We start from the raw sequence: 24,527 nt of genomic DNA, 5'->3' as shown, positions 1-24,527 counted from the left end.
GAGGATTTACAGGAGGAGGAGGAGAAGGGGGACTTGAGAACCAAGCTCAAAGACAAAGAACAGGAAGCTCAGCACCACTCAGCATGCTATGATGGGAGCTGATAGCAGGAATTCCTGGCATCCTCATTTCTAAGTGGTCATATCCCCATTGGATGTTGAGCTTCCTGGAGGGAGGTGGGGTAGAGCTACAGGTCATCACTTGTCATAAGACCATGTGGGTGGCAGGAGGTGAGGCTGGACCTCTCATGCTCAGGCCCTGTCTCACACACAGGGGCAGAGCCAAGGGCAGCATAAAAGGACCTGTAGCCAGAGGCTCTCCATCCTCATCCACTCCTGTCCTGAGGTGCTGAGACCTGAGCTGCTTTTAACTGGTGAGTCCTGGGAAGGGGAGCAGGGTTTCCCCAGGTGGAGTTCAGCCCAGGGCAAGAGGGCAGTCCATTGTGGGTATGGGGGATACTGAGAAGTTGGGAAGTGGGGAGTAGGGGCAACAGGCTTAGTTGCTTAAAGGAAAGTCTAGAAATTCTGATTAAATATACATCTGTGTTCTAAGTGAAGATTTTTCTGTTTATGAGTTTCCTGGACTTAGGTAAGTTAAAGCAATCCTTTCTTTTATAAGAAAGAGCTCACCTTTGCTAGTCAACCAAAGTTTCTTTGGGGTCTCAGTTATTCTCAAGTAGTAGAAATCAAAAGTTTCTTATTGAGGCTTACACAGAGACCCAAGATCCTCTTTTTATTTTTTGCCTCCATGGTTATTGTAGGGACTACCCAGCACTAGGAATCCACTACTCCTGGCAGCCATTTTTCATTTTTATTGGTTATGACAGAGAGAAATGGATAAGGGGGAGGTAGAGTGAGAAAGAGACAGAAAGACACCTGCAGGGGCATTGCTTCACAAGTGGTAAAGCAATGCCCCTGCAGGCGGGAAGCTGGGGACTTGAACCAGGATGCTTGTGCTTTGAACTATTTGAGTTTAATCTGGTGTGCCACTACCCAGCCCCCAGATCCTCATGCTCACGGTGCCAGCTGGTTGTCCAGGAGTGGTGTGTGGGCATTATATCAGACTCTGTAGTTGAATAGTGGGAAAGAAACTGAAATTCATAATTTGAGTGGAAGATGGAGGACGCATTGTACTTTTGAGGGTGCATAGCATGTCCTGATTTTAGCACACCTGCTCAAATCCCATTTTGCCATAACTAGGATTGGGCATCCCTTCTCCATTTCTCTATTTCCTTAATGAGTTGGGCTAACACCTCTATATACCTGGGAAGGTTTTCATCATAAAATACTCTCCTGTGAGCACACTAACTCAAATGTCAATGTGAGATGGCAAAGTAAAAGTACCTATATGCATACAAATTAATATTTACATATTCAAGTGGAATCTACATTCTGTTTTTAAAGATGTGCATTGCAAGCTCTAATTTGGCTTCTAGAATGGACATTTAAAGAATTCTTGTCATACTAAGAATGTCCTTAGAAAATACATTTACTACAAATGTAGAACATATTGACATGTCTTGTATGCATATGTATACTGTAAAACAAGTGATATCATTTTTTAAATATAGTTGATGATTTTTAAATACATGCTACTTTTTTTTTCATACTGCTCAGCTCTGGCTTATGGTGATTCAGGGGACTGAACCAGGGACTTTGGAGATTTCAGACATGAAATTGTCTTTGCATAGCCATTATACTGTCTCCCATGCTCAATGTTACCATTTTTAAGTGTATTTACTTATTTTTATGAGAGACAGAGAGAAAGAAAGAGAGAGAGAGAGAGAGAGAGAGAGAGAGAGAGAGAGAACACTCAGAGGACCACTCAGAGATTCTATCAGACGTTAATTCCAACTTTATGAATACAGATCTCTCTCTTCATCCAGCCTAAATGGGTTGTACAGGTCACCTCTGTATCTTGATTTGATAAAATAAGATATTTTCTGTTCATGAAAACACCCTATGGTTCAAATGGAATAGTTGGAAAACAGATGCAAGCTAAGTATGATTTCATGATGTCGTAACAGACTGAAATTGGTTGGAAAACTAATTAATGGTTTAAGTTAATTAATAAAAACTTAGTGTGCTGGGTCTCACTCCTGTCTTCTCTCCTCAGCTCCTGAAGGCCACCCAGCATGTCCTGCCAGCAAAGCCAGCAGCAGTGCCAGCCCCCTCCCAAGTGCACCCCCAAGTGCCCTCCCAAGTGTGAGACACCCAAGTGTCCCCCGAAATGTCCCCCCAAGTGTCCTCCAGTGTCCTCCTGCTGCAGCTCTGGGGGTGGGGGCTGCTGCAGCTCTGGGGGTGGGGGCTGCTGCCTGAGCCACCACAGGCCCCGCAGGTCCCACCGCCACAGGCAGAGCTCTGGCTGCTGCAGCCATTCCTCAGGGGGCTCCAGCCACTGTGGAGGGGGCTCCAGCAGCTGTGGAGGGGGCTCCAGCAGCTGTGGAGGAGGCTCCAGCTGCTGTGGAGTGGGGAGCACCCAATCCTCTGGAGGCTGCTGCTAATGTCACTCCTAGCCAAGAAGAAGGACTTAGAGGCACACAAAGAGCACCTACATCTTTCTGCACCTGCCCCTGCCTCTGAGATACTTCAGTGGATTCAGATCCTGTGTTGGAGACTTTGCCATCTGGAATCCTTTTCCCATGTCAGGCCTGGTCTCCTGTCTGAGCTGGGCATCCCTGGAGACAAGCTCCCCTCCCCTTGAAGTGAATCAATAAAACTGTGTGTGCCCCTTATGGTCTGTACTGTCTCCTTTGCTCAAGGATGGGGATAAACAGGGCTGGTCAACTCCCTGTGCTCAGGATACCTGGGTACTGCAAGTACCTTCAGGTGATAAGACTTCCAAGTCCTTGTAGCCACTATTGATGTAACTCCTGCTTCTCCTCAGAGATGGCTCCCTCTTCAGTCAAGGCTGGGATCAGAAATTAGGATACCTGCTTTAGCATACAGGTATTTTATAGAGGAGTGTTATCTTGGCTTTGGGAACTGCAAAGACTGAAGGATTCTGTGGGTGCCAGTGTTGTAGGATTTGCAAGAGCAGCTCCCCTGAACTTGTGGAGGAGAGGCAGAGACGCTGGCAATGCTGACACATACAGGCCTGGGGAAGGACCCTGTGGGCTGACATTCAACCTCTGAGGAAGCTCTCTGGCTACTGCCCAGGCCCCTGAGCTCAGAAATGGGCCCCACGATACTGGCACCCAGGCTTCTGAGAAGGAGCCCACAGTAAGCCCTGGAGGGAGTTTGTGCCCTCCCTCTGCCGGGCTTCAGATTCTTGCTGGCAATTAAATGTTGACAGAGGCTTAGAGGAAGCAGATGCCAAAGGAGACTGTGGTGGCAGAGCCCCAACCTCCATACCAAAAGGTCCTGTGGGAAATGGTGGCCCGTGAGGAGCAGCACTTGAAGCAGACAGTTTGCTACCACAGTTATGCTTCTAATCCCCTGGTGCTCTCTTGTTCTCTTCAAGAAGATTCTGTCCTGAACAAAACCACCAGCTAGTTTACTTTTTACTTCCTTACTTCACTAAGCATAATAACCTCCTGTTCCATCCAATTTATCCCAAAGGATATATTAGAATAACATTTATTCCACTGAGTACATATCCCATAACTTCATGACCTAGTCATTAGGTAATGTGCATTTAGGTTAAATCGATTGACTTTAATATGCTTCCCCTTCAACCAAATTTACCAAATGACTCAGGATATTGACTCTAAATATGGCTACTGCTCCAAGGCAGGACACAGCTCATCCTTTAAGAGAGCAAGTTTGTATGCCTGAGACCCCAGAGGCCACAGGGTCAATCTAAGGCACCACTTTATGCCAGGCAAATAATTCACAGTTATCTCTCTGTATCTATCTGTCTCTCCCCCGTAGCATCTATCATCTACTTAGCTATATTTATGTATCTGTTATCTATCTATCTCTGTCTTTCCTCTAATTATTTGCAAAAGAATAGTGAAAAGTGCTTATTAAATAAACATTTTCAGTTACTTCTGTATATAGACCTCAGGGCCAATGATAGATAAACCATATCCAGAGTTATTTAGAATTTCTACCAGGTGAACTGAGACTCTAGCAGGAGGGATGAGAGCGAGGAACAGTTAGTTCTCCAGTAAGGAGAGACCTAGCTTGGCACCTTCTTTGAATGGCTTTGGCAAGGTCAGGGAGCCAGGGTGGGAAGCCAAGCACAATGCCCACCCCTGCTCTGGGCCTTCAGGACTCTCTGAGTATTGCACCTTAGAGCAGCACCTGCAGTGTGGCACTATAAATTCTGGCATATCCAGTGGAACCAGGAGCCCTTGAGGGAAGAGCCATATAGAGCTTTACTTACTCCACTTTGGGCACTTTTGTTTATGAGTTCTCAGAACTGAAGTTAGAAGAAGTATGGATGCCTAAAGTGTTTGCCATGAATACCCAAACTGTTCATTGCCACCAGTGCCTGAGATACCCACCCTCCCCTTGTGACTGTCTGAATGGATACACACCTATTGAGGACTTGGACTTCTGCCCAGCAGTAAAAGACAGAAGAGCAAAACTTTTTTTTAAATTTTCTAAATATATATTTATTTTCTCTTTTGTTGCCTTTGTTGTTTTTCATTGTTGTTGCAGTTGTTATTGTTGTTGTTACTGATGCTGTCGTTGTTGGATAGGACAGAGAGAAATGGATAGAGGAGGGGTGTTGGAGAATGGGCTCACTGCCCAGGAAGTCCAGGCTGTTGTTTCCATGAGGTCCGAGTGGGTGGACCCCAGTCTCTTCCCTCTCCAGGTCGAGGCAGTGAACTAATGACGGATGGCTTCTCCGGATGGGGGCTAGCTTTCTGCACATGCCCCTCCTCTCCCCTTAAATCAAAGGCCATGAATTACTGTACATTGAGTTTGGCCAAACTTGAAAACCACTGCAAACATCCTGTTACTCAACTGTCTCCCTTCTCCCCCTTCTCTGAAGTGCCTATAATTTACCCCCAGGGAATTATGCATTGTGAGCTTGTGGTAACACTTCACTTGTGATCTAATAGTTTGTAGGTCAAAATGTGACTATGCATTGTGTAGCTTTGTGTTTGGGTTAATGATTACCTTAACCTTCTGCCTGTGCAATGGGTATATCTGCCTGCTTTCTCCCTCAATAAACGAGTTGCCTGACTGAGGATCTCCCAGAGCTGACAGCTTGTCTCTCTGAGCACTTGCCTTCGACACGTGGAGTTACCCCAGGACTTCCAGGGGGCCACTCTGGCCTCAATCACCCAATGGCGGGAGGCAGGGGACCCAGAGCGACCTGCAGAGAGGAAGACAGAGAGGTAGAGAGAAAGATAAACACCTGAAGACCTGCTTTACCACTGTGAAGTGACTCCCCTGCAGGTGGGGAGCCAAGGGCTCCAAAGGGGATCCTTATGTTGGTCCTTGCACTTTGCACCATGTGTGCTAAACCTGCTGTGCTACCACCTGACCCTAAGTTAAACTTTTTGAACACTGCTTCCCACACTGTTCCCAGTGGCCCAGCTCAAGACACAAGCATCCTGTGTATAATTATTGAGTTGCTTGGAAATGTGGTCCTAACAAAACTCTTAGTGGCTATTTCAGGAACTGAGTGTAGTCACCTGTGATCCTTCCAGAAGATGAGCATAAAGTTCTCTCTTTATGGTTGGCTACAGTTTTCTTGAGCACCTGGTTCATTCCTGCTTGGGACCATCATTGGTGTTCATACACCTGGGGTGGTTGTTGCCTCTCGTCCTGGTTTAAAACCACCAGGCCCCAGGTCTGGAGCTGGTCTCCAAGGAAGCAATGCTCGTAGAAGCTGCAGAAAGCAGATCCATCTCAGCACCCTTCAGCTTGGACCTTCCTCCCAGGGCCAGAGTCCCGAAAGTGTGTAGAAAGGACTTCCGGGAAGGTGGCTTTTGTAGCCAGCACCCACAGTCCATGAGAATCAACCCCATAGTCAGGTTGAATATTCCTGTGTATTTGCCAGCATTCTTTAAAACATAATTTTAACATAAATAGGTCATTACCTGTGGGATTTTAAACAATCCAGCTGTCCTATCTCACAATAATGTGTGAGATATGTATCTTATCAATTGTTCAAATGTTCATGGTATATTGTATTCAATTTTAATACACACAGCTATCCTGACTGGTTTCTAAGAGGTTTCTGTATTCTCAGAAAAAGCATCACAATTTCTCCCTAATGGTTGCTTTCTACCTTATTTATGCTGTTATTTATTTTGCATATCTCCAGTGTCATGTAGACTGAGGTTAATGTATGTGAGAATTAAATAAGAACTGACAAAGGGGGCCGGGAGGTAGCATACCTAGTTAAGCATAAATACTACTGAGCACAAGCACCTTCTCAAGGCTCTGGGTTCAATCCTTCGCTCCTCACAAGCAGCAAAGCAGGTCTGCATTTCTCTCTCCCTCACTATATCCTTGTCCTCTCTCAATCTCTCTTTGTCTTTATACAATAAAGTTAAAAAATTTATACAATAAAATGAAAAAAAATGGCTATCAGGTACAGTGGATTTATATTGCTGGCTAGGAACCCTAGTGACAAATAAAAAAAATAAAATAAAACCTAAGAACTGACAATATGCAAGTTTCTGTGTCTGGATGGGACTGGGGGTGGGGGTTGGAGAGAGCAGGGATTGTCACAGATTCCACAACTTCTCTGGATCTCAGCAGACTTCCCTTAGTCCCTATGGCCTGTGGGACAACATAGCACAAGGATACATTTGCCATTATATCATACCAGAGAGCCAGTACCTTTTCTTTCTTTTGTATTTCTTTAATGGGGATTAATGGTTTACAGTTGACTATAAAATACAATAGTTTGTACATGTGTAATATTTCTACATAACAATACAACCCCACTGAGTCCTCCTCTGCCATCATGTTCTAGGACCTGAACCCTCCACCCCAAACACCCTAGAGTTTTTAACTTGGTGCAGTACACCAACTCCAGTCCAGGTTCTGCTTAGTGTTTTCCCTTCTGATCTTGTTTTTCAACTTCTGCCTGTGAGTGAGATCATCCCATGTTCATCCTTTGGTTTCTGATTTATCTCACATAACATGACATCTTCAAGCTCCATCCAAGATGGGGTAAAGAAGGTGAATTCACTATTTTTATTTTTATTTTTTATTTATAAAATGGAAGTATTGACAAGACCATAGGATAAGAAGGATACAATTCCACATAGTTCCCACCACCAGAATTCCATATCCAGTCCCCTGTCTTGATAGCTTTCCTATTCTTTAGCCCTCTGGGAGTATGGACCCAGGATCATTATGGGGTGAAGAAGGTGGGAGGTATGGCTTTTGTAATTGCTTCCCCACTAAAGATGGGCATTGACACGTCCATCCATACTCCCAGACTGTTTCTATCTTTCCCTAGTGGGGTAGGGATCTGGGGGACTGGGGCAGGGATCTGGGGAAGTGGGGCTCCAGGGCACATTGGAACTCATAATTTTTAATAGCTGAGTAGTATTCCATTGAACCAGCACTTCTCAATACACATTTACTTCTACTGCAAGCACACCAAACCTATTGGCATCCAATGGCAAAACTGAGGACTGAATTCCCATGTTATTGTAACCATGCTGATGAGTCATCTATATGACCAAGTGAGATTCATTGCTAGTTGGGTTCTGCCCTGCCTGAAGGGTAGATGAGCTGAGCCCCAAGGTCCTAGGGATCTGTGAGCTGAGCTTCCCTGAATACTTACCTGTATGATACCTGCATGGTATCAATTGTCAGACCTTTCTTGCCTACCTAAGCCCTTGGGGGGCTACCGGAGAACACCATATTCTTGAATCAGGTGGAGACAGATCTCTAGGATGAGATGACTTCATTTGTCCCTTGGTAAGTCTTAGTGTCAGGCTCTGGTGTGATGGCCTGGAGTCATATGGAGCAGTACTTTGCCAACATTCAACTGTTCTGCTGTCTATTCTCTGGTACTGATGGGGACAGAGACATCACACCTTTACAAGAATTACTCCTCATTATCAGTGACAAGTAGCATAAAGAAAATAAAGATGAAGCAGGGAGAAAACTATTCAATATAGAGCTAACAGGGCAACTGAAGTGAGAGAAGGTTTTGTTCACTTAAGAGAACAAAAAAGAATTGTGTAGGAAAGAACAGTGACCCCAAATATATAAGGTTATCTGACATGGACTTGGGAGTGGTGACCTGAGATTGATAAATTGGAGTTGGAAGTAACTCTCAGCATTCACATTAGTTAATAAACTGAATCTAGAATAGAAAATGACTGTTCCCTTCTTCCTTCAAAGTAATGCAGAATGGGCATGGCTAATTAATAAACATTGTTCTAGAAGGAACTTCAGGGAAGCTTCTAGTAGAATCTAAGGAGGGAAAGATGAAATCTTAAGATCCCTTTCCTTTATTCCTGAATCAAACTCCTGTTATCCTCACTTTATACCTATAGAAAAAGATTCTTTCTCTCTTTATAGGATGAAAGCTCTATTTGAAAAACAACTCTGCCTTCAATTGTCGTTCAAAGGATATCCAAGAGTGTCTGAGATTCTATAGCATTTGTCTAGGGATGCATTGCATTTGTAATAGAGACAATCATTCTGTAGAAGTATTTTATACAAAAACAAGGACTGTAGACAGGTCTTCAATCAGTGAAGACCTTTAAGAGAACAACACTTTGGGTTGGCAAGATGCACCTGCTTTGCCTGGTTTCAGTATGGCTTCAGGTGCAATAGAGGAAATCTTCAGTGCTGTACTGTCATTCCAGTCTCTTTCTTCCCACCTAAAAATTAGTTATCATAGAACAGTGAACTGTCCAGTTAGCACAAAAATGAAAGAAAAAAAAATACAGTATTTCATGGTAACATGCCTGATTAAACTATCACCAAAAAAGAGCAGTTTGATATTGAAGAGAAACTTTAATGTCATTTGTGCTGCTAGGATTAAAGGAATAATCCAAACTGATCACTGGTAAGACAGGTGAATGGTCCTAATAGTGAATATAATAGAAAATTAACTTGAGATGATTCTAATGAAGGAGTGATAGAGGAGAAACTAGGAAGGTGAGAGGAAGAAAAGCATCAACTAAGTACACAAGTACATACAGACAATACACAGTCAACCTAACTACACAATAAATATGTATGGCTGTTTATATAAATATACACATCTTTCTTTTCTTCTGTCATGTGCAAATGTGGATACACATGCGACAAGCCCTTATCCATGCCTTACAATTCTAAATCTATTTGTTTCACTCCTTCCATCATAATGTATTGATTCATTATGATGTTCCAATATATAGATAGGAAGTTTTAACATTTTTTTTGTGTGTGTGTGTGTGTGTGTGTGTGTGTGTGTGTGTGTGTGTGTGTGTGTGTGAAGCTACTTAATACAAGGTCAGGCCATAGTCTGTACTTCCCATTGTCTTAGTCATTTTTTTAAATATAGAGGTTTATTAAATAATAGTTTATAGTATAGTCTTTTATTTCACCTCTCATGTTATCAAAGGTCTGTTTTCCCACCCCACCCCTATAGATAACCATTATAGTCCTCCTACTTTCTTAGATATAGGTTGACCCCCCAATTCTCCATATTCTGCATATGAATGAAGCTATTATTTAGTTGTCCTTCAACTTCCTACTTGCTTTGCTAAGCATAATCTTCAATTCCATGCATTTTATCCCAAAGAACACAATATCATCTTTTTTATGTCTGAAGAGTACTCCACTGAGTATATGACCCATAACTTTTTATCCAGTTATCTTCAATATCAAATGTGTTCTACGTTGGTGATAGTTTAATCAGCCATGCTATCTTGAAATATTCTCTCTCTTTTCGTTTTTTTGGTTACTGGAACTTCCCTGCTCCATAATGACTAATTTTTATGTAGGAAGAAGGAGAAAAAGACAGAGAGACAAGAAAGACAGCACAGAACTGAAGCTTTTCTCTACTGCGTTTGAAATACTGAAACCAGGCAAACAAGTGCACTATCCAGGTGAGACATGTTGTAGTAATAATGAAAGAATTTTTTAAGCTACATTTATCTATTTATTTTATTTTCTAGGAAAGAGAGAAATTGAGAGAGAAGAGGGATAGAGGAGGAAAGAGACAACACATGCAACCCTTCACCACTGCTCATGAATCTTCCTCCCTACAAGTGGGGTCCGAGGACTTGAAATCAAGTCCTGGAGCATAGTGAACTGTGTACTTAGCCAGGTGCACCACCACTTAGTCTCCTAAAACTGTTTTTTCATTCTGTCTGATGCTACTTTTAATAGTACAGCTATAACAAAGGTCAGCATATTATTTAAGAAAGAGATAAGGAATAAATAAATTGGCCTTTGGCTACCCCAGGGACAGTGTTCCAATTTCTAAAACTGTCACTGTGTTGACCACAGACATTAGATAAAAGCAAATGCTTGAGCATGCCTAGCATACAAATTAAACTTTCTGAAATATGAATGTGACATATTATGAAGATGGAAAACAACATACTGCATTTGAATCTATTTTCTTTCATTATTACTACTATTATTATTTTGCCTCTGGGATTATTACTAGGGCTCGGCTCAGTGACTGCACTAAGAATCCATTGCTCCTGGCAGTTATTTATTTATTTATTTATGTTTTTATTGGATAGGACAGAGAGAAATTGAGAGGGGAGTGGAAGGTAGAGAGGAGGAAAGAAAGACAGACACTTGCAGACCTGCTTTACCATTTGTGAAATGACACCCCCCCCAAAGGTGGAGAGCTGGGGGCTCAAACAAGGGCCTTTGCACTGGTCCTTGTACCTCATACTATGTGTGCTTAACCCCCCACTTTTGAATTTCTTTTGCCCAAGATTAAAACACATAAATCTACTCATTACATACAGCCCCTAAAAAACAGATAGTTGGCTGATCGTTGTTGTCAAGCAAGAGTGAGGTCATGGGGGTGACTGGCAGAGTGAGTAGAACTGAGTCTGAAAGAAGAAGTCTGACAGCACTTTTAACTCTGTAAATCATAATCTAATCCAGGCTGGTACAGCCAGTGAGTCTATGGTAGCAAGAAAAGGGATAAACAACAAAGAAGCAAACACTGGTGCTAGAGACCTTCCATACTGGTATTTACTAAGGAAAACTAGGCAGATGACATAAAATAACTGTCCCCACTGCTTGTTTCTTAGGAATTCTGTTCTCACCTGGGAGCAGGTGCCCTAATGGCTCAGTGGGAGGCAGCAAGGAGCTGCCAGTCATCAGCTGTCACAGGACCCATATGGGTGGCAGAGGATGAGGTAGGAGCTCTCATGCCCAGGCTCTGTCTCACAGGCTGAGGATAAAAGGGCCCATGGCCTGAACATCCACATCCACTCTCCTGAGCTGCTGAGGAACCCTGTGACACCTGTACCTGGTGAGTATCCTGGGTTCAGGAGCAGAGATCCCTGGGATGGGGCTGTACCAGACAAGAGGGCAAGAGGGGCAGGACTCAAGGCTAGAGTCAGACTAGGACATGGATTGAACAAGGTAACTGGAGAAGGAGGGCAAGGGTGGGATGGGAGAGAAGATCAGGAGTAACTAGGAAGGTCTGAGTGCTCTAGGCCTGGGGTTCTAGAAACCAAACTGTTGTCAGTTGCCGGTGTGCTGTTTTGCCTGTAACAGTAGAAGAGTGAGCCACAGACTGAGCTCGAGTGAGAAGTGTCATGGGGATGTGGCTTGGGAAATACAGTTCACACCAGCTGTAGAAACAACTTACGGAGGATGTTGATGCTTAAAAGATGAGATTATCAGAGCCACCTGAGGTCTGTTAGGCTCTGACAAGAGATCCACAGTGGGAACTCCAGTATATACTGGTTTGAAGAATAAGTGAGATTTGAAAAGCTGATGTGTGTGGCCTGGGTGGCTGAGAAGCACCAGCACAGAGCATGGCTGGGAAGGAGGCTGGAAAGGGCACTGGGATATGGTTGCAAAACTGTTCACTGCAGGGTTCAAAGTGAATGTAGGAAAACTGACTCCATGGTCTATTGCACTATGTGTATTTTACAAACCAAAACGTTTTAAAAATCATCCAATATAGTAATTAAAAAATAAAAACTTTGGTGCACTTCGGCTGTGTTTTAAACAAATGGGAAGTTTATTATATCACGGTGATTTAGGAACAGCAAAATAGGCAATGGGGAAAAGATAGATAGTCTTGATGGCCTAAGAGCCATGAGACTTTAAGCTAGTTTACCAGAGCTCAGCTACACGTGTTAAGGTCCTGGTCATCTGAGGAGAAGGAGAACACCCAGGAAGAGCTAGCTACAACTGAGTTCACAGGAACAGTCTGGTCATTTCTGGAATACATGCGCTTAAATATCTTCTGGCTCACTCACAATTCCTTCTGGGTTTTCCAGAAGTCTTTAATATGGCTGAAGGCTGACATCAAGTCATATGCTAATTACATCCCAAAGTTCAGTGTCCACCCAGTGAGCTATTTTCCAACAATACAAGTGAATAATTACCTTTATCCTTAGAGTGTTATCTAGCTCTAAATGGGTCCCTGTCTTGGGCAGTTTTAACATTCTTGGTAAAGTGGTAGTGAATTTGCAATTGCTGTCTGATGTTTATGGAATGTAAATGACAACTAGTTTTCTTTTCATACTGAAGATAATGTTTGTTACTTTAAATGAGGTTAGGAACAGACTGTATGGGGTAAACAAGGATTATAAAATCAGACAGTCTTTTCCATATCTGGTGTTTATGCATTCACAATACAGGGGATGAGAAAAGGTGCTAAAGAACAAGAAAAGGCAAATGTCTCACAGTCTTTCCTCTCTCCTCAGCTCCTGAAGGCCACCCAGCATGTCCTGCCAGCAAAGCCAGCAGCAGTGCCAGCCCCCTCCCAAGTGCTCCCCCAAGTGCCCTCCCAAGTGTCAGACACCCAAGTGTCCACCAAAGTGTCCCCCCAAGTGTCCCCCTGTGTCCTCCTCCTGCTGCAGCTCTGGGGGTGGGGGCTGCTGCAGCTCTGGGGGTGGGGGCTGCTGCCTGAGCCACCACAGGCCCCGCAGGTCCCACCGCCACAGGCAGAGCTCTGGCTGCTGCAGCAATTCCTCAGGGGGCTCCAGCAGCTGTGGAGGGGGTTCCAGCAGCTGTGGAGGAGGCTCCAGCTGCTGTGGAGGGGGGAGTGGAGGGGGGAGCACCCAGTCCTCTGGAGGCTGCTGCTAATGGCATTCCCAGCCAAGAAGAAGGACTTAGAGGCACACAAAGAGCACCTACATCTTTCTGCACCTGCCTCTGCCTCTGAGATACTTCAGTGGATCCAGATCCTGTGTTGGAGACTTTGCCATCTGGAATCCTCTTCCCATGTCTTGCCTGGTCTCCTGCCTGAGCTGGGCATCCCTGGAGACAAGCTCCCCTACCCTGAAATGAATCAATAAAACTGTGTGTGCCCCCTATGGTCTATACACTCTCCTTTGCTCAAGGATGGGGATAAACAGGGCTGGTCAGCTCCCTGTGCTCAGGACACCTCTGCACTGCAGGCACCTTTAGGTGACAGGATTTCCATGTCCCTACAACCACTGTTGATGCAACTCCTGCTTCTCAGAGATGGCTCCCTCTTCAGTCAAGGCTGGGATCAGAAATTAGGATACTTGCTTTAGCAGACAGCAATTTTTTTATCCATTTATTTATTTATTTATTTATTTATTTATTTTTAATAATAATGGCACACTGACAAAAAACATAGGATGCTAGGGGTACAACTCCACACAATTCCCGCTACCAGAGCTCCATATCCCATCCCCTTACCTGGTAGCTTTCCTATTCTTTATCCCTGTGAGTATGGACTCAAGGTCATCATGGGATTCAGAAGGTGGAAGGTCTGGCTTCTGTAATTGCTTCCCTGCTGAACATGAGCATTGACATGTCGATCCATACTCCCAGCTGAAGGCAGGGATTTTATAGAGAAGTGTGAACTTGGCCTTGAGAGCTACTAGGCAGAAGGATTCAGTGTGTGTCAAGGTTGTAGTATTTGTAAGAGCAGCTCCCCTGAACCTGCAGAGGAAAGGCAGAGATGCTGGTAGTGCTGACACATACAGGCTTGGAGGAGGAGCCTGTGACTTACATTCAACCTTTGAGTTGATTTGTCCTGGTGCTACACAGATATCAGAGTTCAGAAGAGGGGTCCATGCAGCTGGGGCACCCAGATTCTTAGAAATATGTAGGGTTGACTGTCCCTTTATGGGGCACCCCAAAGCAGCTGTGCTGTCAGAGGAATAAACTGCCTATGTCTTAGGAAGCAGGTCCCAGGGCAGGGTATGGAGCAGCCCACAGTGAGCTCAAGAGGGAGTGTGGGTCCTCCCTCTGCCAGGCTCCAGGCTCTGTATAGCAAAAACCCCTTGTTTGCAGAGGATTATAGGAGCCAGTTGGCAAAGCAGAAAACTCGGAAGGAAAGTCTGGTTCTATGTGCTTTCCAATGTATCCTAGTTTCTTCTTTCTTTCTTTCTCTTACACTATCATGACTTATTTAAAAATTACCAAACAATAATGTAGAAACCTCAATATGTAAATTCCTAAAATGCTGCATCTTAAATTTAGTTGGCAAAGGTCACATTTAGCTATGAGTTTAGTCTTCCATGTAGAAACAAGAAACCAAAATTGTAAAAACAAAATTCCTGTTGTTTGAAAATACCCTTTATAAGCAGAAGATTGTAAAAATGCATAGACAATAAGGCAATATTTCTTTTAGGTACAATAAATGTAACTGTTTTAGGAAGACAAGATAAAAATTACTCAAGGCTAACTTGGTTCTCACTGAATAAAATCAACAGGATAAATACTGAGCTCCTCTGTGTGACTCTAATGGCCAATGCCATGATCACCATGCTAGTATTCTCTGGGACTGTCACCTTGGTACTCGCCAAATGAATACTTGGTATTCATTTGGATGTTTTTGCCTACTAATCACTATCACTGATTTCTGATCCGTTTCTATTCCTTTGCTATCATTGTGAATGACTGGTTCTATATTTGGGATCATGCACTTGCCACCCAGGCCCATATACAGTCATTTCTTTGTGGGAAGCAACTTTGTTGGTACCCATCTGTAGAGAAATTGATGAGTTGTCCACTGGTTGTAATATCAGCTTCTTCTTCTTCTAGCATTTGCCCTTCTTCCGTAGCCAGTCAACAGCTTCAGGTTGAGCCTGATGTAAAGTTTCAAGACCTCCTTTGAATCTGGAGAGGTGGCAGTCGTTGACTATGTGGGTCATAGTCTGTCTGTAGCCGCAGGGGCAGTTCGGGTCGTCTTTGGCTCCCCAGCGATGGAACATAGCGGCGCACCGGCCATGGCCTGTTCGATAGCAATTGAGGAGGGCCCAATCATAACGTGCTAGGTCAAAGCTGGGTTGATGCTTGCAGGGGTCTGTGATGAGGTGTTTGTTCTGTACCTCAGCTGACTGCCAACTCTGTTTCCAAGAGTCTGGAACAGAGAAGTTCAGTGTAGGCGTAGGGGACCAGATTGGATGACGAGATGTCAAGCGTTGGACAGGGTGGGCGAAGATATCCGCGTATATTGGTAGGTCCGGTTGAGCGTAGACATGGAAAATGAACTTAGATGATGCCGCATCCCAACGAATATCTGGCGGGGCAATGTTGCTAAGGACTGGCAGCCATGGAACTGGGGTGGAACGGATGGTTCCAGAAATTATCCTCATGGAGGAATATAATTTGGAATCGACCAAGTGGACATGGGGGCTACGGAACCATACTGGGGCACAGTATTCTGCAGTGGAATAGCATAATACCAGAGATGATGATCGTAGTGTGGAAGCGCTCGCGCCCCATGAGGAGCTGGCCAGTCTTGCAATGATGTTATTCCTCGCGCCCATCTTTGCTGCAGTTTTTATGAGATGTTCGTGAAATGACAGGGTGCGATCGAGAGTAACGCCAAGATAGACTGGCTGGGCTTCATGCCGGATTCTCGTATCGTCAAGCTGCACATTAAGCTCACGCGAGGCCGAGGCATGGCGTAGATGGAAAACAGATGATACCGTTTTTGCAGTGCTAGGGATTAGTCGCCATTTTTTACAGTAATCAGATATCAGAGACATGTCTTTCATGAGTGTTTCCTCGAGGATGTCAAACTTGGATGCCTGAGTTGCACAGCAGATGTCATCAGCATAGATGAACTTCCTTGAAGAAGTTTCTGGAAGGTCATTGATGTAAATATTAAATAGCGTAGGAGCCAGAACAGAGCCCTGGGGGAGGCCACTTGAGACAAGTCTCCATCTGCTGGACTTGTCACCCAGATGCACCCGGAATCTTCTGTTTTGGAGAAGAAACGATATAGTGTTGACCACCCATGGAGGCAGGCATCTTGAGATCTTGACTAGGAGACCATGGTGCCAGACTGTGTCATAGGCTGCTGTGAGATCAACAAAGACAGGACCTGTCTTTAAATTCTTCTGGAATCCATTTTCAGTGTAAGTTGAGAGGGCCAGGACTTGTTCGCAGGTAGATCTTCCTGGGCAGAAACCATCTTGGGCAGTTGATAGAAATTTCTCTGTAAGAGGAGAAATACATGACAGAAGCAGCCTCTCAAGGAGTTTGTAACACATGGAGAGGAGAGAAATCGGTCTATAGCTGGCGGCCAGTGTTGGGTCTTTCTTTGGTTTCAAAACTGCTATTATCTTCGCAGGACGCTAAATTTTGGGCATAGATTCGGATTCCAAGATGTGGGACAGGAATGTAGTGAACCACTTCTTTGCCGCGGGGCCCAAGTTAAGAATGAGTTCTGGGGTGATGTTATCATAGCCAGCAGCCTTTCCCGGTTTAACCCTCTTCAAAGCGTCTTCCATTTCAGACAGTGTAAAGGGAGAGAGTTTTGGAGATGGACAAGATAACCGGAAGTGGGATGACCACTCATGGGAAATTTCTCTTTTCCAGACTGGGTCGATCTTAGCACGTCCAACTTGAGTTAGGTTACTGGCCACTGAGTTTGGAGATAAGGGAGGATGGGAGATGGGAGAGGGTTGGCTACTGGCACTCAGACTATGAAGAAGCTTCCAGGCCTTCCTACTTGAGTGGGTGAAGTTCAGACTTTCCATGAGTTGTTGCCAGCGGGCTTGGCGTGTTGCATCCAGGGAGGCAATGAGATGGTCAGCCACATCTGGGTCGCCCAACTCATCATACTGCTTTAGTAGTTGCTCGCATTCAGCATCAAGACAAGGCGTATAGTTAGCACGTCTCCCACGAGGAATAGCTTGGGAAGCTGCTTTGAAGATGGCTTGGCGGAAGCGCCTGCAGGAATCTTCAGAGGGGATAGAGTTAATTGGAATTGCAGGAATAGATTTGTTGGTAAGATCACTGAACAGACACTAGTTTGCTTTCTGAAAGTTCCATCTTAGTTTCTCCGAGCACAGAATCAGTGGGAGCTGGAGACCAATGTGGATGATAGCTGGGCGGTGATGACTGTGCGGGAAGATCTTGAGAACTTGTCTCGTAGCGGGAAAGGCTTGGCCGTTGACTGTGCTAATCCAGCACAGGTCGGGTGACAAGTCTTTATTCCATCTAGCACTGTGAAAATAGCCTGGCTGTTTGGGATCGTATAATAGGGAGAGGTCATTCGCTGAAGCCCAGTTGGCTAAGATAGAGCCATCAGCACGAGTGGAGGAATATCCCCAGTCTTGGTGATGACTATTAAAGTCTCCAACGTAAATGGCTGGGTGATTCGGGCTAGGCAGGACCTCATTATCCCATGAGGCACTGGGAGGCTTATATACGTTGACAAGCTGAATAGTTCCAATAGTAATGGAGTCATAGAAGGTCGAAGAGGCCGTATGGTAAACGTCCGCAAGATACGATTTAGCCTAGATGGCTCGGCCATGTTTAGGATGGAGATTATAGCATATTAAATCAAATCCACTGATGGTGAATCGAGCAGCTTCATCGACTGCTATATGTGTTTCTTGTAGGCAAATAAAATCTGCCTGATGCTGTATCACCAATTGACCAATAAGAACACGTTTGGCAAAGGACAGCCCCTCAACATTAAGTTGGAGGACTCGAAGAGCAGGACCAACAGCTTGAAAGCTGTCCGGAGCTGCTTGTTGCTGGCTTTGAAAGTGACTGGGATCCATGTGGATTCAGTCGGCTAGGAAGGATCGTCAGTTTCCCCAATGAATGGGTACTCACGGGATGCACCACGGGAAGGTCGATCCAATGCATCCCATATCAACTTCTGATCATAAATATCTCTTCTAGTGCCTGATGCTAACTTCCCTGCCTGGTTGGCTTACACCTGCTCACTAATCATAGTCTGGTCAAAAGGTTTGTCAGTTTGCATCTTGGGATCATATAGATGCCTCCTAGTCTCATAGGCTATCATACCTGCCTGGCTGGCACATTGGTTGGTTCCCATCTGCAAACTAGTTATACTTTGGCCAGCTTTTAATTTGCCATCATCAAAATATCTTCTTTGTTTTTCTGCATACTTCACATCAATGGTTGTGTAGAAATCTTTTGTTTTAGCCAGACCTATGAAAGCCACTAGCCTAGTCTGAACCTGGGTCATGTTCCCATTCTCAAAAAGACTATTTGCCTCAGTTTGACATGGGGCCTCATATCATAAGCTTAAATGACTTCAATAAAATTGCCAGTATTCTGCAACTGGGACTAGTTTAATGAGGCCTCATTGGCTTTTTTCACTGAACCTGGTTATAGCTTGTTTATGAGTTTACAGAGGATGACCTCATCTTTTAATCCCAGTTGGAATTTGTTGCCAGTGCTCATGCTTGTCACTTCTATCCAGTTGTAAAGATATTCTTCAGCCTGATGATCATACTTGGAAGCAATCTTGTTCTTGACCTTGACCGAGAGCACATAGCAAGGGCTCTTGTTTAAGTGGGTCATGATGGAGGCGGAGGGAAGAGGCTGCTCTCTGGATGGGGGTTTCAGCACTAGACTCCTCCCTCTTCACCTGGGGGCAGGGCAGGGGGTGGTTGTAGCACAGGGTGCTCAGAGCTAGGTCACTCTTTTGGGTGGCTGAGCTGGAAGAGGTGCTGGTGGTGCCTAGGCTACTTGGTCCTGAGGAGCCTCCTGACTGGCCACCCAGTTTCTTGTTCTTATGGCTAGTCACTATCATCTTTTCTATTTATCCATATTCCTCCTTTCTTCAGTTCAGTATGGGTCATTTCTTCAAGCTCACCAGTATGTTTTCTTTACTTAAGACCGCCCAAGGAATGTTTTTACATTATATCTAGCTTTGAACATGTTTGCTCTCTCAGATGTTGTGTTTTATTTTTAGGATTTACATTAGGTGATTGTTTCACATTAGAAAGTAAGTTATTTAACATTAAATAAAACATAGGTTAGCACAATAGCTCATTTGGATAGTGTGCTGCTTTGTCATCTGCGTGAATCAGGTTCAGCCTGACCCCATGGCATTGAAAGAAACTATAGTGCTATGGTTAGTCTCTCTCTCTCTCTCTCTCTCTCTCTCTCTCTCTTTGCCTGTCTTTCACTATTTTCATAAAACATTGATATGCAGGGAGTCTGGCTATAGTGCAGTGGGTTAAGCACAGGAGGCACAAAGATCAGGGTAACAATCCCAGTTTGAGCCCCCAGCTCCCCACCTGCAGGGGAGTTGCTTCACAATTGGTGAAGCAGGTCTGCAAGTGTCTATCTTTCTGTCCCCCTTTCTGTCTTCCCTTCCTCTCTCCATTTCTCTCTGTACTATCTAACAATGATGACAACAATAATAACTACAACAATAAAACAACAAGGGCAACAAAAGGGAATAAATAAATAAATATTAAAAAAGATTGATATGCAATGATAGATGAAGTCATAATTTTCTGAAATTTCTGAGGTTTCTCTCTCTGTTATCAGCCCCAGGTCTTCACCAATCTAGGCTGATGATTAATATGGAGGCAAAGGAGAGAGGGAAAGCTAACAAAGCACAGAGAATCCCCCAAAGTGGTGGGGACCATGACAGAACCTGAGCTGTGCCATGACAAAGCAGGTGCACTATCAGCATTCAACAAGCCCAAAGGCCTATTTTCTTAATCATTAACACACACACACACACACACACACACACACACACACACACACGGTGTCAACTTATGTAGGTATTCACAAGTCAGAATGGCTAGAGGAAGGAAACAGTCTGCTGTAAGTTTTTGTGTTATTAGAAGACTATAAAGGGCATCTGTTATTCAATGTAAAATAAAGCAAATAGCTCTCCAGAGTGGATATGTCTGTTTATACCCAATAGAGCTCCATTTTATAAGACTTAAGGAGGTGTGGGAATGAACATCACCACTCTAGCACATGTGATGTTGGGGATCAAACTCAGGACCTCATGTTGAGAGCACAATACTTTCTCTTCTGTGAAAGTGCCTTTTATCAGTCATAAAAGCCATTTGGGGGTCAAGAGATAGGATATCACAGGCAGGATCTGTCTCAAACACAGGAGCAGGACCCAGGGCCCAGGCAGAGAATAAAGGATCTGAGTCCAGAGTGGTTACTTACACTCTTCTACTGAGGTGTAAGTGTTCTGCTCATACCTACTGAGTGTTCTGGGCTCAAGAGCAAGGCTTCCCTGGATAGAGTAAAGAGTCGGGGCAAGGCTATGGGTGGACAGGGATCTTGGGGCTAGAATTATGCTAGAAGGAAGAAGACTCAGGATCTTCAAAGAAGGATGTTGGGGTGAGATAGCAAAGAGACCTGGAGCTACCGGGAAGACATAGGTGGCTTTTTGCTACTAGAGCATCTGTGAAACTAAATTGTTTTTAGTTACTATTATTTTTCTATGGTTTTAAGGCTTAAAAAGTTTGACCCACAAGTCATGCTGGAATGGAGCCATGAATGGAGCCATGAAATGGCATTGTGATTTTTCAAAAGAGTTTCATGCTAGAGGCTCTGGGATCAGAGCCTCTATCTGATAGCACCAAAAGCCAGAGCTGAGTCATGCTCTAGATGAATATACTCCCTACATGTTTATATATAATAGACATTTTTCTGTGTATTATGTATTAGGTGTATTCCGTATGTATGGAATATAGTTTTGGCATTATGGCTACACCTATTTGTGTTGGCCTTTAAAAAATAGAGGAGCAGAGCTGCAGGTGCATCTGCGTAGACCAAGTAGAGAGCCATAATGGGAGGCCTGACCCTACGGAGGTGGACAGCCCCTGAGATTTGACAGGTGTGGGAAGGCTGGGAGTCAGGATCTGGAAAGAAGTGAATTTAGAGGCCTCCTTGTAGAGGCTCACCTGGTAGAGCTCAGAGTTTTCCACTGGTTGGGAATCATGATCTAGAAAGGCACTGTGATATATCAGTTTTCAGTAAGTTGGATCACAAAGGTTTTCTTTTCTTCTTCTTTCTTTTTTTTTTTCAACCTGGATTTTATTGGAGTTCCATTTATTTCCTGGGAGTTCTTTCTATCTTTCTCCTTTTTTTACTTGCTTCCTTTTTGACACATAGGAAGAGAAATACAGAAATAGAGAAGGAGGGAGAGATAGAGAAAAGGCTCCAGTAGCACTGCTTCATTCCTCTCAAAGCTTCATTTGTCAGTGGGGCTCAGAGGCTGGAAAAATCTGAGCTCTACTCAGATTTATAAGGAGACCCTTAAATTCACCTCTTTCTATTTCAGTAAATGCAGTGTATCAGGTTTTGATTCATTTACATGTCCCTTCACTGGGACAAAAGAACTCTTGGCTTTTGTAGCTGCAGTGCCTATAATGTTCTATATCTTACAAAGGCAACATGAATTTTGTTTTCTTCAAAAAGCAGTTTTTTGTTTGTTTGTTTTTACTTCACGGGAATAGCTATTTCTTCGATGGTCCCCATATAGGTTATTTTTATAGTCTTTTTGAAGTGATGGACTGAATACTGGTCTGCAGCCATTTCTTGGTCTTTGCCTAACACATAGGGACTATATGGGATGGTCAGGTTTCTGTACACAATAGAGTTGATGTTGGCTTACATTGCCCTGTGAGGTCAGACATGAGACTGTATGCAGAAAACTCATGAGAAGAATAAGAGATTATTTTTCTGTGCTTGATGTTAAGACACTAAGAATACAGGGGCCAGGAATGGTACTGAAGAGTTGGGGTGGAGGACAAGGGGCCTCCAGGAGTGGGACTCACCCCCTGTGGATCCTCATCCTGGAAGCTGGGGACCTCCTAAGCTTTGTTTCAATGGATGAATTGAAAGAGAAAGGTAGAGAACAGGAGGCAGGGCAGCCCTGACTGGATGGAGGTTGGGCCTAACAAGATGGGTAGGCCAGATCAGTTAAAACTGCCCAGATAGCTGCAAGCTGTCCTCAGCCATCTGCCCTTTGTAATGACAAGCTTTGGAAGCAGATACATAGAAATAGCGCACCCCACAAAGATAAGTGCAAACTTCCTATCTAGATACTAGGACAACTAGGCACACCCTTTCTCTAAACTGTTGCAGTGGAGCTGGGACTTTGCTCTGTGCGAGGAGATGGACAGCATGAGCATCCTGTCAGAGGGAGTGGGGGGTCCATGAGGCCCATCAGATGATGCCCCAGGAGGGATGAGTATGGGCCTGAACACCTTTGCCCTGAGATGAGGAAACAGCTGCTCATTTGATAAACTGATGGCATGTTCTATATAGGAGGACCCAGGAACTAACTGTGGATCACCAAGCACTAAGTTTTAAGGTCTTTCTAAAGATGTCCATACTGGTTTCCAAAATGCTAGTGCTACATTGCATCCTCAAAAAGAGCATATCATGTTTCTACTTCCCTAGATAACCTACACAAGCACACGCACGCACACTGGTACACAAGTGTCCTGGGAAGTGGGGGTGGTGGTAGATGTATTGAAGGAGGGAGCTCAGTTCAGAGCAGGAGGACAGAAAGGTGTTGGGGTGGGAGGCCAGGGGTCACATCTAGAGGGTTTAGAAGATGGAAGGAGGGATCTGAACCAGAGGGAGACATAGGTAGAGAAGGTAGCTAATATTATCACCAGGGGTTTATATGAAATGATGAGCAGTGAAGACCTCTCAGGACATGGACACTGAGGCACAGAAGACCCCACAAAGGCAGGCTTCAGGGAGAGCTTGACTTTAAAAGCACAGCCCTCCTCTCCCTCCAGATTCCTGTCTGTAACCTGGAACTCAAAAGAAGCACCCATGAGGCTGACACTCAGGCTTCTGAGGGATGTGTTGGGTGGAGTGGCTCTAGGGAGCATTTCAAGGATGTTCTACTAGAGACAGTGCACCTTGTCCCTATTATCAGAGCAATAAACTGCATCTGGGTGAGGCAGGGCCCAGGGCAGGAGATGGAAGAGTCCACAAGAAGCCCAGAAGGAAATGTGGGCCCTCCCTCTGCCAGGCTCCAGGATGTCCCTCATCCCCTGTTGGCAGAAGCTTAGAGCAGCCAGCTGGCAAAGGGGGCAGAGTACCAACCTCCACACCACTAGGTCCTGTGTGCAAGGTTGGCCTGTGATGAGTGATAGCACTTGGAGGAACAGCACATGAGGCAGGTATAGGGCACAACAGACTCTGCTGCCACAGCTCTTCTGCCTGAGGCCTTTGCTCTCCTTGTACCCTGAAGAGTTTAACCATGATTCCCCCTCCTCAAAATGTAAAGTGACTCAGAACTCACTTTCAGTATGCCTAGTACTCTGTCTTCAAGTTCACTGTGCAAATGAATCTGAGACCATTTATACTGTCACATGGAATAAAGTACCAGAAGCACACACATGCACACACATACACACACAGATACACACACACACACACCCCAAAATGGTGGAGGGTAAAGTTCCAGCCCCTCTGCTGGAGTTAAAGGAAGGGAAGGCTGTCTTGGTGTATGAATGACTGGGGGAAAGGGAGGGTGCATTCACCTGTATGTTTCTGGATGTGTTACTCCTGTTTCTCAGTTACAAAACTTGTAAATTTTTAATGTAGTGGTAATGGTGACTGTGACAACAAGAGTGTGGCTGAGAACAGCTTACAGCCAGCCTTCTGGGTTGCTCTTTATTCCCCGGGCCAGTCTCCCCTGCCAAACCCACCCTCTATCCAGTCAGACCTGCCCTACCTCCTGCTCTCTACTTTTCCATTCCAGGTCAACCATTGAAACAAGGCCTAGGATTTCTCCAGGATAAGAGCTGAGGGGTCAAACTCCAGAGCAAAGCACTATTTCACTGATTCCTTGCAAACTCAGATGTAAGAACTTGGAGACAGCTATCATGGGGAGGTGGAAAATTGTACCTATATATCAACAATAACCCCACAGTAAAGTGGAGAGAAGAAAAAGGTATCATAATGTCAAAGCTGGCAAAGAATCAAAGTTTATTGGGGGTGGGTGGGTAAGCTGAGATAGAAATTGATAGGCTGTCAGTGAGAGAAGCCAGCTGCAAAGGGGCAGAGAAAGTGTATGTGTGGCTCCTTCAAGCTTCTAGGCAGATCTTCTTGGCTCACAGTGGCTTCAGCAGTAGCCTTCAGGGGACAGGATGCTTCTAGTTACTGCAGCTGGAGTCCTCAGTGACATTGTCTACATCCTCCTCCACAGTTTCCATATCCTCCTGAGCCACCACCACCTCCTCCTCCACCATTAA

The 24,527-nt window shown here is 44.6% G+C and overlaps 3 long non-coding RNA genes and 1 pseudogene across 4 annotated transcripts in view; 2 read left to right on the top strand and 2 right to left on the bottom strand.

The window, feature by feature from the left end:
* The window catches only part of LOC132541358 (uncharacterized), a 400,798-nt gene that overhangs the window by 374,383 nt on the left and 1,888 nt on the right, over positions 1–24,527 (bottom strand). The gene's annotated exons all lie outside the window — the stretch shown is intronic.
* The window catches only part of LOC132541357 (uncharacterized), a 62,143-nt gene continuing 37,810 nt past the window's right edge, over positions 195–24,527 (top strand). The window contains exon 1 of the long non-coding RNA XR_009552561.1: positions 195–371. This is a non-coding gene — a long non-coding RNA (uncharacterized LOC132541357). The remainder of the gene's footprint in view (positions 372–24,527) is intronic.
* LOC132541360 (uncharacterized) lies at positions 11,288–13,388 on the top strand. Of its 2 annotated transcripts, none has more exons than XR_009552564.1 (2): positions 11,288–11,365; positions 12,777–13,388. It is a non-coding gene; the product is annotated as an uncharacterized LOC132541360 (long non-coding RNA). The 2 variants fall into 2 exon arrangements; XR_009552565.1 differs by having other exon boundaries at positions 11,342–11,478.
* LOC103125517 (calponin-3-like) lies at positions 14,675–18,843 on the bottom strand (annotated as a pseudogene).

This window comes from Erinaceus europaeus, chromosome 11 (assembly GCF_950295315.1).
Source record: "Erinaceus europaeus chromosome 11, mEriEur2.1, whole genome shotgun sequence".
NCBI lineage: Eukaryota > Metazoa > Chordata > Mammalia > Eulipotyphla > Erinaceidae > Erinaceus > Erinaceus europaeus.
This window is presented reverse-complemented; position numbering and strand designations above follow the sequence as displayed.